The sequence below is a fragment of the Cibotium barometz genome, chromosome 56 (assembly GCF_041138505.1).
Source record: "Cibotium barometz isolate CiBa-2024 chromosome 56, ASM4113850v1, whole genome shotgun sequence".
In the NCBI taxonomy this organism is placed as follows: Eukaryota; Viridiplantae; Streptophyta; class Polypodiopsida; order Cyatheales; family Cibotiaceae; genus Cibotium; species Cibotium barometz.
The window spans coordinates 17519713-17533847 of record NC_141101.1 but is presented as its reverse complement, the minus strand read 5'-3'; positions in this window follow the sequence as shown (position 1 = coordinate 17533847).

The window sequence follows — 14135 nt, the reverse complement described above, 5'->3', positions numbered from 1 at the left end:
AAATCTCCCACTCATTTCAGGCATGTCTACATTCAACGTAAACATTCTGTCCACTCTGTTGCCTTTTGCAACCAACCTGCACTTGTCTTTGAAATCTTCAACATAACATCCATCAGCCTGCAAACCCTTCTCAATCATCTGGCCAACTGAAACCAGATTCTTTGTTATGTTCGGTACATGAAGTACATTTGCAAGGTACTTCACTTTGCCATCCTACATAGACAATGGCACATCTCCAACATGGGCAATTGGATGAGCAGTGCCATCCCTTGTTTCCACAAAACCTGGTCTTACCGGGTTTTTCATCTCCTTGAACCACTCCCCATGACTCGTCTTGTGGTTCGAAGCGCCTGAATCCACATATCATACATTATCTTTTTGTGCTGCATCAACATTTTCAGACGTGGCATTCACGACATGCTGCATAACAAACAACCTTTCATTATCCTCATTATTTTTGCTTGAGGATGCATAGTTGTTTTGCTGCACTTTCCCATTTTGCATGTCAGCCTGCTTCTTATAGCATTCTGCCTGCACATGTCCAGGCTTACCCCACAATAATAGCATTCACGTGCATCATTATATTGCCTTTGCCAATTTCCACGGCCTCTTTGACTCCCCTTGCCTCTGAATTTGCCTCTTCCACCTGCGTGTTGTTGTTGTTGTTGTTGATTCTGGGACTGTTGTTGTTGCTGCTGCTTGACCATAATTCTGATTACCTGTTCGGCCACCTCCTTGACCGCGTCCATGGCCTCCTCCACCTCGTCCTCTTCGTGAACTCGTGTAGAAGGCCTGTTGCTCTGAACTGTTTTTGCTTTGTGAAGACTGTTGGTCTTCACCCAAGCTCTTCTCTTCGATAATCAGCATAGACACCAAATCTGTAAAGTTGGGAATGTTTTCCTGAATCTGAATGGACGTCTTGAACGCCTTGTATTGTGGCCCGAGACCACGTAGACAGACTTCCACCTTGTCATCATCATCATCTACTGACACACCAATAGATGCAAGGGATTCCACAATACCCTTTATCTTCAGCACATAGTCATTCACAGACATGCTCTTTTTCTCCACAGTATGAAGTTCATTCTTCAACTGTATCTTGCGTGCCTTGGTATTTGTTTCATAAAGCTTTACCAAGGTGTCCCACGCCTCCTTGGGGGACTTGGCATCCTGAATGTGCCCAATCATAGTGTCCTGAATACTAATGGATAGCCAATACATAACCTTCCTGGCTCCTTGGTTCCAGTCTTTAAACTCTTTCACATCTGCAGCAGTCGGATTTATATCCAGTATGTCCGGTGCCTCTTCATGCTCACCTTCTATTAGTCCCAAATAGCCTTTTCCCATCAAGAAATTCGTCAACCTGGACCTCCAAGCATGGAAGTTATTCTTATCCAGCTTCTCAACCACAATCTAAGTTATCCCATCATTTAACATCTTGCCAAACACACAATTTTACCAGAAACTGCACTCTGGTTTTTCTGCACAAACTGCTGTATTTTCTGCACAGCGGTACTGTAGTACTCTCAAATGTCACAACCAGTGACTTCAATGTGCATACATACACCCAATGGCAACAGTAGACCTCTTTGCAGCACCCACAGTGTCTGCACAGTCAATCTGTCTTCCTGCAGTTTTTAAAACAGAGTTCTGCAGAGAATCGATAACTTACCCATCGTAGTGCTCGAAATCACCTGCTTTCTGAAAAACGGAGGTCCAGACGCGCCCGAAACGCATTTTCGGCCCAGGATATGTTGTCCAATAGACAATAGGACAACATAGTTGCCCTATAGCTTTACTCCCGCGAAGAAAGCTCCTCAATCAGAGATCGTTGCCAGTGCCTCCCATAGAGCTCCCGACAAGGGTGTAGTCACCAACACAAATAGGGAAGAGTAGTTGCAGCTCTTACCCTCGTACCGCTTCCTGTGGTTCTCTTGCTTGCAACTCACCCCTTAGCACGAACCAGGCTTTGATACCATGAAAAGATGCAGGGGGGAAGAGAGCTTGAGCTCTTGCAAGCACACACACACACTCACAAAACCCTAATAGAGAACACACAAGGTGAGAGGCTGAAATCTTCTTCTTCTCTACTCAACACTCAACACACCATATACAAGATAAGAGTACACGTAATATGAAAGGTACTCAACCAATATATACACGGGTTCTCTATAGTGTGAACCCGACTAAATGAGCTGGCGCTATAACTATGCCAGTCTCTAGAATGGTCACACAGCCTGTCATCCCACTGGCTGCATATCTCCCATGATCTCACCAACCATGCCAGTGGTGTAAGTGTGGGGCCTATCCCCCAGGCGGGTCATCAGTGGCCACCGCCTCACTAGACGAGCTCGATATCTCAACACGCAAGTGAGAAGAAAAATCTTAAATATATCGAAAAGGGACCATTCAGGGTTTGTGAAGTTACTCCACAAGATACTATACATGTTGAGACTCTTGATGGAGTTGAAATTGTCGGTTTCCTTAATGGAAGTAAGTTAACAAGAGAAAGACGAGACAAACTGTAAAAACGGCAAGAACGAAAGCTTACACCTTCTGCTGCACAAGCCTTTGTGGGTGAAGTTGAAGGACACACAAAGGAGCACATAGTGCCCCTATGTTAATCCCATTTGGGATTAACAAAGATGCTCCTCCATTTGAGGACAGTAATAAGTGTTATGTAAAGGCACTAGAAAGGTTGTACATTATGAGATACTAGCCTGCCAAGGCTCTAGTTAGTAAGTTTTGGGTGCCCAAGTATGAAGAATAAGGTTTAGTTGTATAAAAATTTTCTCATAATGGAAACACACAATCCCTCTTTGTGCAATGAGAGATCTTTCTTTGTCTTCTGTGTGTAAGAGATAAAGAGAGTGTACTCTAATGCATGTTCCTCTTCTATGCATGTGTTTGGGAGAGTGAGAGGAAGATTACCTTAAATTTGTGGTGTGAGCGACTCCATGGTGACAGCATGGAGGTGGGGACTAGAGGAGTGGAGCTTCCAAAAGCGAGCTTGGAGAGCCTCAAGGGACGTGAGTTCAAAGCATTTGTAAGTAACCAATGATAGTTGTTGTCTATTGCTTCTTCCAATTGTGGATGTGTGGAGTTCCCTCTTGGGAGGTGCGGTAGTAGCCCGTAACAATTTTGGCACCTTTCGGGGAAACAACCATTATTTCTTCCATCCTCTTAGAGCTCCAGCTCCCATTATGCAAGATTCACTATTGCCTTTGCATTTTGAAGGTGCATTGTGAAAAACTGTGTAGATAAGGTTTCTGTGGAAGAGAAGAAATTATAGTAGTTGAGGAAAATTGTGTGTTTGGAAGTGTGGGTAAGTACTTGGTATTGCCTAGAGGAAAGAGACACTAGGATTTCCTTTTGGTTTTGAAGCAGTGGTGACACTTTGTTTTGTTTTTTCCAGAAAATCACAAAAACTATAAAAACAAGGAGCCATTGTGTTGGTGACTTGCATTGCATTCCAATTTCTAGGCACAACCTTTCTGGTTATTTTGGGCATGATGGCAATCACACTCTAATTCAATCAAAACGTCATTATGTGACTTGACTGTTAAAAACATGAAAGTGCAAGAATGCAGTTCACGACGTGAAACGTATCCACCATCAACAACAACGCGCCGAAAATTTTGGGATTACCTTACTAACATTAGGGTGCCTATCCTAACACATCTGACACAAAGAAACATAAAATCTTATCTCGTGAAAAGAGCAGGGAAATAGTTCATGGCGTGAAACATAGATTGCTAGTTCACGATGTGAACTCTAGTCTACTCGTTCATGGAGACCTGCTAGTTCATGGATTAAGGATTGTCAGCAAGACAAGACCATAACTGCACTATAGGAGTTTGCATAACTCAAATTAATGGAATTCTAAAGTGAAATTTTGAAGTGTGAAATAAAAACCAGTTTATGATGTGAAACACAATTCATGATGTGAAACACAGTTCATGATGTGAAACACAGACTGCTAGTTCATGACGTGAACTGTAGTCTACTATTTCACAGAGATCTGCTAATTCACGGACGAGGAGAGTAAATTCAATAGCAAACCAAGCGTAATGGTTGAAGTAGTGAGTTAGCCTGATGAAACACATTCTCATGCACTTAAGGTCAGTGAAACTCATTGGAGATAACCTCGCCCCCTCGACGACAGTGCATAAAATCACATGTTCCTACCAAAGAAGTGTTGGTTCAGGCCGCTCAGTGAGAACTCAATTGAGTGTTGTAGCTTGGAGAAATCTAACCACCATAGAAACCAGCAGAGCAGAGCAGGGAAGAATCCATAAAAAAGGGCTAAGATTCTCTAGCTTTGGAGAAGAAAAACCAGCTTCTCATGTGAATTCTAGCGGAATCTTTGATATGGCCAGGGGATTTTTTGGTCTCCTACCCAAACTTCTAGCCCCAGGAGTGCTAACATAGTGAGGATTAGTGGAATGACTCCTAGGGTTAGGAGGGACAAGGAAAATGCTACCCAAATGGGCCAAATCTTCTTTTCCACATCAGAGGAAGTGGACATTGACATGAAATTGATTGAATCTAAGCGCCAATTGCAACTACTAGGGATTAAAAAGGCAAGAGCTCGATACGCAAAGAACAATGGTGGAACAGAGGGAAATTGATAATTTGAATTTGATTTGGCCACATGGTAAAGAATCTGAAACATCTAGAAACTGCCACTAATAACATGTGGATGGGAATGGGAATACCAGCCTTTGAACCCATAAACAAGGAACCCAAGGCTGAGGAAATCCTCTAACCACAAGAAGAAGTGGACAATCTACTTAGGGCACCTGCAAGAGGAGAGGATTAACTCTACATCAAGTAGTAGCGGAGTGTCCTCTAAAAAATGTGACTAATGCTGGCCAAACTCAGCCATAGAGCAGCACAGACCACCACCATGCCAACACTTTCATGTGTTAAGTGTGGTGTTAATCATCTGATCAAGGACTGCCCATATTGTGCCAATGGCTCTGCCTCTACTTCTAACCATGCCACCATTATGACTATAAGTGTGTAGCCTGGATATTCTGCGTCACTGAATGTCCTAACACATGTACAAGCAAAACAAGTGAACAAAGGAAAAAACCCTGGAGGTAGTAAAATCTCTAAGATTGGGAGAAGGAGAAGAGTGAAAAGGTGGGCAAGGGTGATACCATGGTCATAGTTCAAGATGGAACCAAGGAAGATGCCATTGATACGAGATCCACCCAATCAAAGAAAGGAGATAACCAAGTGCCAAAAATAGATGAGAAGGCAAAACAAAGACCAACAACCCACAAGGGTGTTGGGAAATATCCAAATGCTAAAGAGGAAATAGGGAACCTTGAGGAAGCTAAGGCCCTTGTTAAGGTGTTTCAACGTAATCATGAAGCAAAATTGAGGGGGGATAACAAGGCCAGGGATACTATGTACCCACGAAATGAGTTGTTAAAAGAAAGGAAGCTAGATGTGCCTACTCCAATTCCACAGGAGTCCAAACAAAGGAAGTTGGATATGCCTACTCCGATTCTAGAGGGGTCCAAGGAAGGAACACATAGTGACTTGATGGCAAGAATGTTTGAGGAGGCAAATCAAGAATTGTCGATCCATTCATTACCTAGGATTGAACATGAGAAAAACACGTAGAAGGAGCCCTCACTTGCTAGAGAACCTAGAGACATAGGTAGTCTCTCAACAATACTGTCTACAACTGTCAAAATACCGCTCTGGGACCATTGCTACGCAACATGCCGACATTGTCGGGGTAGATGTCAAGGACTAGATAGAAGGAAGAATGAACCCACTGACTACTACAGAGGAGAACCAGTCACCTCTGCCAAAGAAAAACCTAGTGCCTAAGGAAGTGGGAACACCCAAATTCATCAAAATACCTATCAACCAATTGGGGAGGTATCAGAGAGTGATGATATAGACGCTGTAATTCCAATCCACCACAATGGATACCAAGAACTTTCTATCCTAGATGGAGGGGCAGGTGTGAGCATTATCACCAAACGATGCTAGGAGGACTCAGGAAAACCAGAGTTAGAAAGAGCAGACCTAATCATCAAAATGGTAGATGGAACATCCTCAAGACCAATGGGGCTATTGAAAAATGTTAGGATTAAGGTCTTTTACATGAGTGAAGCTAAGGTGGTGCATGATTGGGTGTTTGACCAAGTGTATATTTGAAAGGATTCACAAATTCTAAAAATTGATCTCCATACATGGAAGGCACATCCCATGGAAGGGCAGTTGTTTAGGAATGATTTGGTCACCACTAAATGAACCACATCCTTACAAGTCTGCCAACCACTTAACAAACACTCATGGGAAGAGGTAGATAAGGAGATGTACGCATCACTTCCACCCCCAGACTTTAGTGAAAACTAGATGCATGTACTTGCCACCATAGATGTGTTGCCGCCTAGAGGAGCAAAGCATGTTGAATCAGGAACAATTCCCACAACCTCAGATGTGCTACACAAGAAGGGGAAAGAAAGGATGAAGCCTAAGGCACAGAAGTGCCTCGACCACATGATCGCAAATAGCACCCAATGCCTCATGAAATGGAAAAACCAAAAGAGATATATCACTTGACCCAATGCCCTATTGCAAAATAAATCCATAGATTCCCAGTGGCTAAGATATCTTGAGGTCACTAAGGTACACGATGCATTTTCTAAGGGCTGGGGTGAGGAGTTGAGTAAGATAAGCTCGGAAGGAAAACAAGAGGAGAAAAATATGATTCAAGAGCCTAATATTCCTAAACTCAACGAAGGTAGGACAAATGAAACAAAACAAGGATGTGGTGGCTGAGAGGCAAGAAAGGTGATGGCTTGGACAACAGAGGATAATGAGAACGACAAACCAAACCTGCTTTTAGTGCCGGACAATTTTAGAAACTACACCATTGATGAACATGTACAGATCATGTATTAGAATAGGTAGTAGGGGAGGAATCCTACAATAACAACTTCTTAGATGGGTTTTCAGGCTACAATTAGTTGTCCATTGCACCTGAAGACCAACATAAGATAGCCTTCAACATAATGTGGGGGACCTATGCTTATAAGGTTATGCCTTTTGGTCTCACTAATACCTCAACAACTTTCCAACAGTTGATGTGCACAGCCTTCAATGACTACTTGCAAAAGTGGCTTGAGGTAATCATTGACGATTTGTGTGTACACTCACGATGGATTGAACACCTAGCTTGCTTAAGGAAGGTGTTTGAGAGATGTCAATTATATTGCATATCCTTAAACCCTTTAAAGTGCCAATTTTGGGTCAAAAAAGATGTAATCTTAGGTCACATTGTGTCTAAGGATGGTATTTCCACTAATGAGAGAAAAGTGAAGTTAATCTTGGACTCACCCCCACCAATAAAATACAAGGGTATGCAACAGTTTATGGGACACGTTGGGTATTATCGACCATTCATCATGTTCTATGTTGAAATTTCTAGGCCATTATATAGACTATTCATTATCTTTAAGTGGACTCAAGAATGCCAAGAAGCATATGATAAGTTGAATAAAGGAGTGGCTAGTGCACCAATTTTGCGACCGCCCAACTGGGACCTCATGTTTCATGAACACATTGATGCATCAAAGTTTTCTATAGGATACGTATTGGTACAACCTAGGGAATTCAAAATGGATTACCCAGTTTTCTTTGCCAGTCGACAACTCAATGATGATGTAGAAATAAACTATAACTGAGCGTGAAGGGTTGACCATGGTTTATGCAATTAAGAAATATAGACATTTCTTGTTGGCTATCAACAAGTTTGTATTCTTTGTTGATCACCAAGACTTATTATATCTAGTGAATAAGCCATGCACCACCGAGAGCATCACACGATAGTGGCTTCTACTCCTGGAATTTAACTTTACGGTCACAGTGAGAAAAGGAACGCAACATGTTTTAGCAGACCATATGTCTAGAATTCCAAACAGAGGACCAAAAACTAGCATTGATGATGACCTCCAAGAAGATACATGTCTGTTCAAAATTGATATGGTGCTCGCGTGGAGAGAGTAAACATTGGAGTACCTAGCTCATAGTTTTCCACAAGATTGACCCTTGAACAAAGATAAGATGCGTCTGTTAGTATATGTTCAATGCCCGCCTCTCAGCATGTATCTCACATTGATGTGTGGTGCACATTTGTACGACCCCCATTATGAGGAGAAGCCATTAGTGCACATATCTTTAGTGGTAACCCTAGCTTAGATGCTGGAAGGGGTGGTAGTTGTGACTCTTGATGGTTAGGAGATGATGAGGGGTACGAGCATTAGCTGGGACCCGAAATGGTACAAGCTGGTCAAAGATGATATCCTCAAGAGATGTGTGCAAGAAGATGAATTTGTCACTATATTAGAAGAAGCACACTTAGCACAATAGCTAGAAAACATTTTGCTGGAGAAGTTACCACTTACAAAGTACTCCAAGCAGGAGGGCTATGGTGGCCTACGTTATTCAAAGATGCCATAGAATTTATGAAATTATGCGAGGAATTTTCAATCCTTTACTATTTCGCAACAAAAGGACATAATGCCACTTACCCCTGTAATTATGAGAACCCTTTGAGAAATGGGGTATTGACTTTGTTGGACCCATTAGTCTAGCAGCACATCCATCCCAAGCTCATTATGTGATCATGTCCACGGATTATTTCACCAAGTGGGTAGAGGCAAGAGCCTCTAAAAAAGGTGATGCTAAAACTAGAGCCAAATTCTTATATATGAACATATCATTTACAGATTTAGCTGCCCACTAGAATTAGTCACAATGACCGGGTTCACATTTCATCAATGAGGTGATTGAACATTTCCTCATGGGATTCCTTATAATTCATCGAAAGTCCTCACTTTATTATCCACAAGAAAATGGCCAAGCTAAGAGTACGAACAATATTCTATGTGCTATTTTGACCAAGACCTTAGAAGCTAGTCGCACCGATCAGGAACACAAGCTCGCTGCAACACTAAGGGCCTATCGTACATTATATAAGGTGGCAACGAGATACACTCCCTTTCGTCTATCTTATGGCATTGATGCAGTAATGCCTATGGAATTCTTAGTTCTAAGCCTGCGTATTGTGGTACAATAAGGGCTTATGAAAAATGGGTTAGCCGAGAGGATGATCGACTTAGAAAAAACTCAATGAAACCTGGCTGATTGCATCACATGGGCTTATGGTCAAGAAATTGTGGAGAAAACATTGGTTTGACCATAACCTAAAACACAAAGAACTAGGCTCGAAGCACCAAGAAAAAGAAATTGAAATACAGAGGGTTCGGACCTTTTAGAGTGTCTAAAATCACCCCTCAAGGGTCAGTCCAAATTGAAACCATCGATGGGGTAGAAATGGAGGGTTACATCAATGGAAGTAAACTCAAAAAATATTATGGACCCCTGACCCATGCAATGCTTGAGGTAGTACAACTCAACGATGGAAATGTCAGCATCACCAAAGAGGAGATGATTCTTGGATGATCCTAGATTTGCACCAGTAATAACTGTCACATCCAATGGGAAAAATGAGTAGTACAACTCAACGATGGCAATGTCACCATCACCATCCCATTATAGAGTCCCTTGAATAAGGGAAAGCATGCAGTTATATGCGACATGGAGTAGCCCATGCCAAGAAAAAAAGAAGAATCAATAGATCAAGTCTCCACCTCAGCCTAACATCGCCATTCAAGAGGTCCATAGAAAAGGCAGTGAATGTATCCAGTCAGACAATAGTGGGCTCCCAAATCCTAGCTTCGATCCCAAGAATACTATGATAGTGATAAAACCTCATGGGTATCACAACAACGATACAAAGCCAAATGCAAGAACCAAAGGGATCAAACCAATGAGAGAAAGCTGCAACCCAAGCATGTCTGAACAGAAATTAGCATTCAGAAGAAGTGGGTAAGAAAAGACTTACTAACAGCACAGGGTGACTATCAAGGAAATGCAAAAGTATGGGTACCAAAAACCAACACAAGATCCAATGCCGCATTTGCCTCCAAAGTTATAGAGGAGAGAGCCATCAGCACAAGCAGAATCAAGGCCTAGAAAAGTCGTGTCAAGGCAGCACCAAAATGGGGCTGGAAGAAGAAAGCCGATCGACCAAGCAAACAAAGGAATATGACACCTCCAATGTCACCCACCAAAGATATCAAACTGAGCCAAGTTGTGGACCAGGGTAATGTAGATGTGCACCCACATGTACATGAAACAAAACAGGTTCACCAAGATTCGGTAAATGTACTCTTCTACTAGATGGAAGGAAAAATCAAAAGTTCTCACTCAAAACTATAGCGGATACAATGACACATACCCACCAATTTCCAAGTACAAATTTGTTTCTCGTGGCAATAAAAGGAAGAAGGGTGACAAAGAGTACCTAGATCCAAATGGGTATAAGGTAACGAGGTATGCAGTTCATGATGCTGAGAAACAAGTTCATATGTTTCACATGTACAATTCTAGTCTTCTCAATGCATATCATGTGGCCTTGGAATGTTTGAGCATATAGGAATCCATAAGGTATCAACATTTACACGCATCTGAAAATGCGGTCATTTCATGTTGTGAACCTCTATGGGCTATTTCACATCGTGAACCGCTTAAAGCTGTTTCACGCCATGAAACACTTCAGCCTATTTCACATTGTGAACTTCCACATATAGTTCACACCGTGAAATGGTAAAAAACCATGTGTGAACCGTCCAGTAGCAGAGCAGACACGTGGAATGCCCAATAAAGATGGCCACTGATGCCGATGGTGGCTAGAGCATAAATTCCACGTCTTTCCTCTTTCGTGCAATTTTATCATCGATATTCGAATCGCCTTCTTTGCCACATCCCGATTCACAATCATCGTGTGCTCTCCCACCTCCAAATTTTCACATACTGCTCGCCACAGTTTTCTCAGGTAGGAGCTCGATGCCTTTGAGCTTGCTTCATTCATTGATGATTTAAGTTTTTGCATGCAATACTTGATCATTGAAATGCATTCGCTTCAGTTTACTCCCCTCCCATGTGCTTTTCTATCCCCACTATGACATTAGTTTTACCACTTCACTCACAATAAACGCGCGATTTCAACACATGAAATAGCACTCTATGATTTCATGGTATCAAAACATCATCTGTACTTTCACGCATATCAAATTGATGATGCTACACCTTCCTCCTAATACATAATAGCTCACACAATAGAGCACATTGATAACACACATTACAAGTATTAAAATGTGAATTGTAACCTGATCCTTCACAAATCTGCTAGTTCACGATTAACACTTCACGGCGGTTTAACACTTCACAGTTTAACACTTCACAATTTAACATCTCATGCCTTAACACTTTACACTTTAAGCTTTCATGCTTTAAGTGTTCACGCTTAATTATTCACACTTTAAGCCCTCACAACTTAACCCTTCACGAGCATGATAGTTCATGAATTAACACCTCACACCCTAACACTTTACACTTTAAGCGCTCACACTTTAAGCCCTCATAACTTAACTCTTCACAAGCCTACTAGTTCACGAATTAACACTTCATGCCTTAACACTTCACTCTTTACGCTTTCATTCTTTAAGCTCTCACACTTTAAGCTCTTCACGCTTTAACCTTTCACGTGATAAGCTTTCAAGTCGTGACCTATAGTCTTCTGCTTCACATGGAACAAACTAATTACTCTGCTAATTCACCACATCACTGCAATGTTGTTATTTCTCACTTTACTAACACTCTTCCCATCACCAATTAACTCACCACTCACACATGAGCTCCTACCAGTCAACAATGACTGATGCTATATTGATAATTGTTAACCTATGACGGACATTGAGACGTACTATGTTTTACGTCATTAATTTAAATATTTCGAGTCATGGGCCGGGCTTGTCGGCACCATTTGTTAAGGATAAAGGGATTGGGTGATCGTCGTCGATGAGAGGCGCACCTTGAATATCAATAGGATAAGGGTTAGGATCGGTCGGCCATGTATGGGCGCCCATGTGTGAACGGCCAAGTCACCTATAAGAGCCAAATGTAACCCTAAAACTCTCATTCTCATGTGTTGTGAATACAAGAGTGCTCTTGCCTTATCTCCTTAGTTTCCTTCTCCTGCGCGTGTGTGTGTGTGTGAGAGAGAGAGAGAGTGAGAGAGCGATCGGGCACTGTGTAGCAGCACGACGACGGAGAGGCGACGGCGGCTCCTTCTTCACTGTGATGCGGGAATCCTTCAAGGCGATGGTTGAGGGGTGAGTGACACACCTTTTGCATTCTGTTTGAGCTTGCTTTCCTGGTTGCATGCTTGCAGCCATTCGTGGCTCGCAACGATGTTCGGCAAGTCCCCAGCTACGACCTGTGCGGCAAAAGCGCACATTTTTTGCGCCACTGCCAGGGAGATGCCTTGCACCAAGCTCCAGTTTGCAGCTCGGTCTGCTGCATGAAGTGAAATTTACACTGTAGGAAAGGCGACTGTGTGTTTGTTGTTGATGTGTTTCTGTTTGAAATCAGTTTCTGCAATTCTGTTTCTTTTGTTATTTTTTCGCACCGCGTGCGTTCTGTTCTCTGGTTTTCTGCGTGTGAGGGGGGATTTCTGAATTCCCAGGCCTGCGCTATGTGCGAACTGCGCCGCGACAAAGTCTGAACCCTAGAAAGAAACCCTAGAAAACTTATCCCAAAAAATAATAATAATAATAATAATTTAAAAAATAAAAAAATAAAAATAAAAAAGTAAAAATTTTTTAAAAAGAAAAAAACCAAACGTGTGGAGAGGAAAGATTTTTTATTTGGAGAAAAAAATTTTGAAAAGAAAAACCCCTAATTGACCCTGACCCCGACCCCGGTCACGGTCTCGGTCTTTTGATATATATATCTAGGAGAGTGAGCCTCCATAGCTTTCTTTTAAGTGAGAGCTTATGGGAAGTTGTGCCCTATATGTAGCCCACCCCCCAAGGAGTAAAGTGAGCATGTGGGATAAAGCCCTCACCCTTTCCTCCACAAGCAAATAGGGTTTCGCCCCTTCCCCACAAGGAAACAGACTGTTTTGAGGACTACAGGAGCTCTGGATAGGCAAATATGGTGCTGTAAAGCACACTAGGACCCTTTGAACGATACGCTCGTTTTGAGCTATCACACGCCCTAGTCCAGGCTCGAATGTAAGTAAGGGGGTCAAAAACGAGTTAAAAACAATCTAAAAATAAGTAAAAACGGGGTGCGAAATACCACCCAAGACACCACTTGTGTGGGCTTCAAGGGTAGTTACTAACGCACGTGGGGTAACCACATCACATGCATCTACGCTCTGGTTGGGTGCTAGAGTCTGAGCCACTAGAAAGCGTTTCAGTCTACGCAGGCTCACACCATCCCTCCACGTTATCATCTTGGCCTTCCGCTGGGACCCAAGGAAGTGCAACCCAAGATCCACGAATAGTGGATGTTACCATATTATAGTAGTGATGTGTGTGAACACACTTAGGACCGCCGGGGCACTTTTTCCCTCACTAGGAGGTTTTTTCCCCCGTGCATTGTATATACGCCCATTATCTTCTAGGGCTTGTTATCTTTCATTTTTGGCACTCATAATACACTACTGTGTTGTGCTCAAGCTTCCTCATCTTCTTGAAGTTGTGTGTGCATTCCTGCAACCCTAATTCCAACAATTGGTATCAGAGCAGGCTTCCTCCTCCCGGGCAGCATCACCGGCACCTGCCGCTTCATCTCCTCCGATTGCGACGAGGTTTCACGAGCGTCTGCAGGTTAGTATATGCCGTGGGATAGCCCGTAGGGCTTGTTCGTTTCAGAATTTTGATCTGAAGTCATTTCGCCCTCCGTTTTTGCATTCCAAGTACTGCGCAGGCAAAATCGTCCTACTGTGCAGATTTTCTGTCAAGATTAAAATCTGCAGGACAGGTGCCCATTCGTCTGTTTTGGGCTGTGCTACATAGCACAGGTCGATTTTATACAGGTTTACCTCTTACAGACAGCATTTACATCTAGTAGTACAGTCATTGGCCATGGCTGACAACAATGATGTATTCCGCATGTTGGCTGCTGAGGATAAGTTGGATGGCACCAACTATCCATTGTGGGCATATATGATGCGACATGTATTGGTAGCA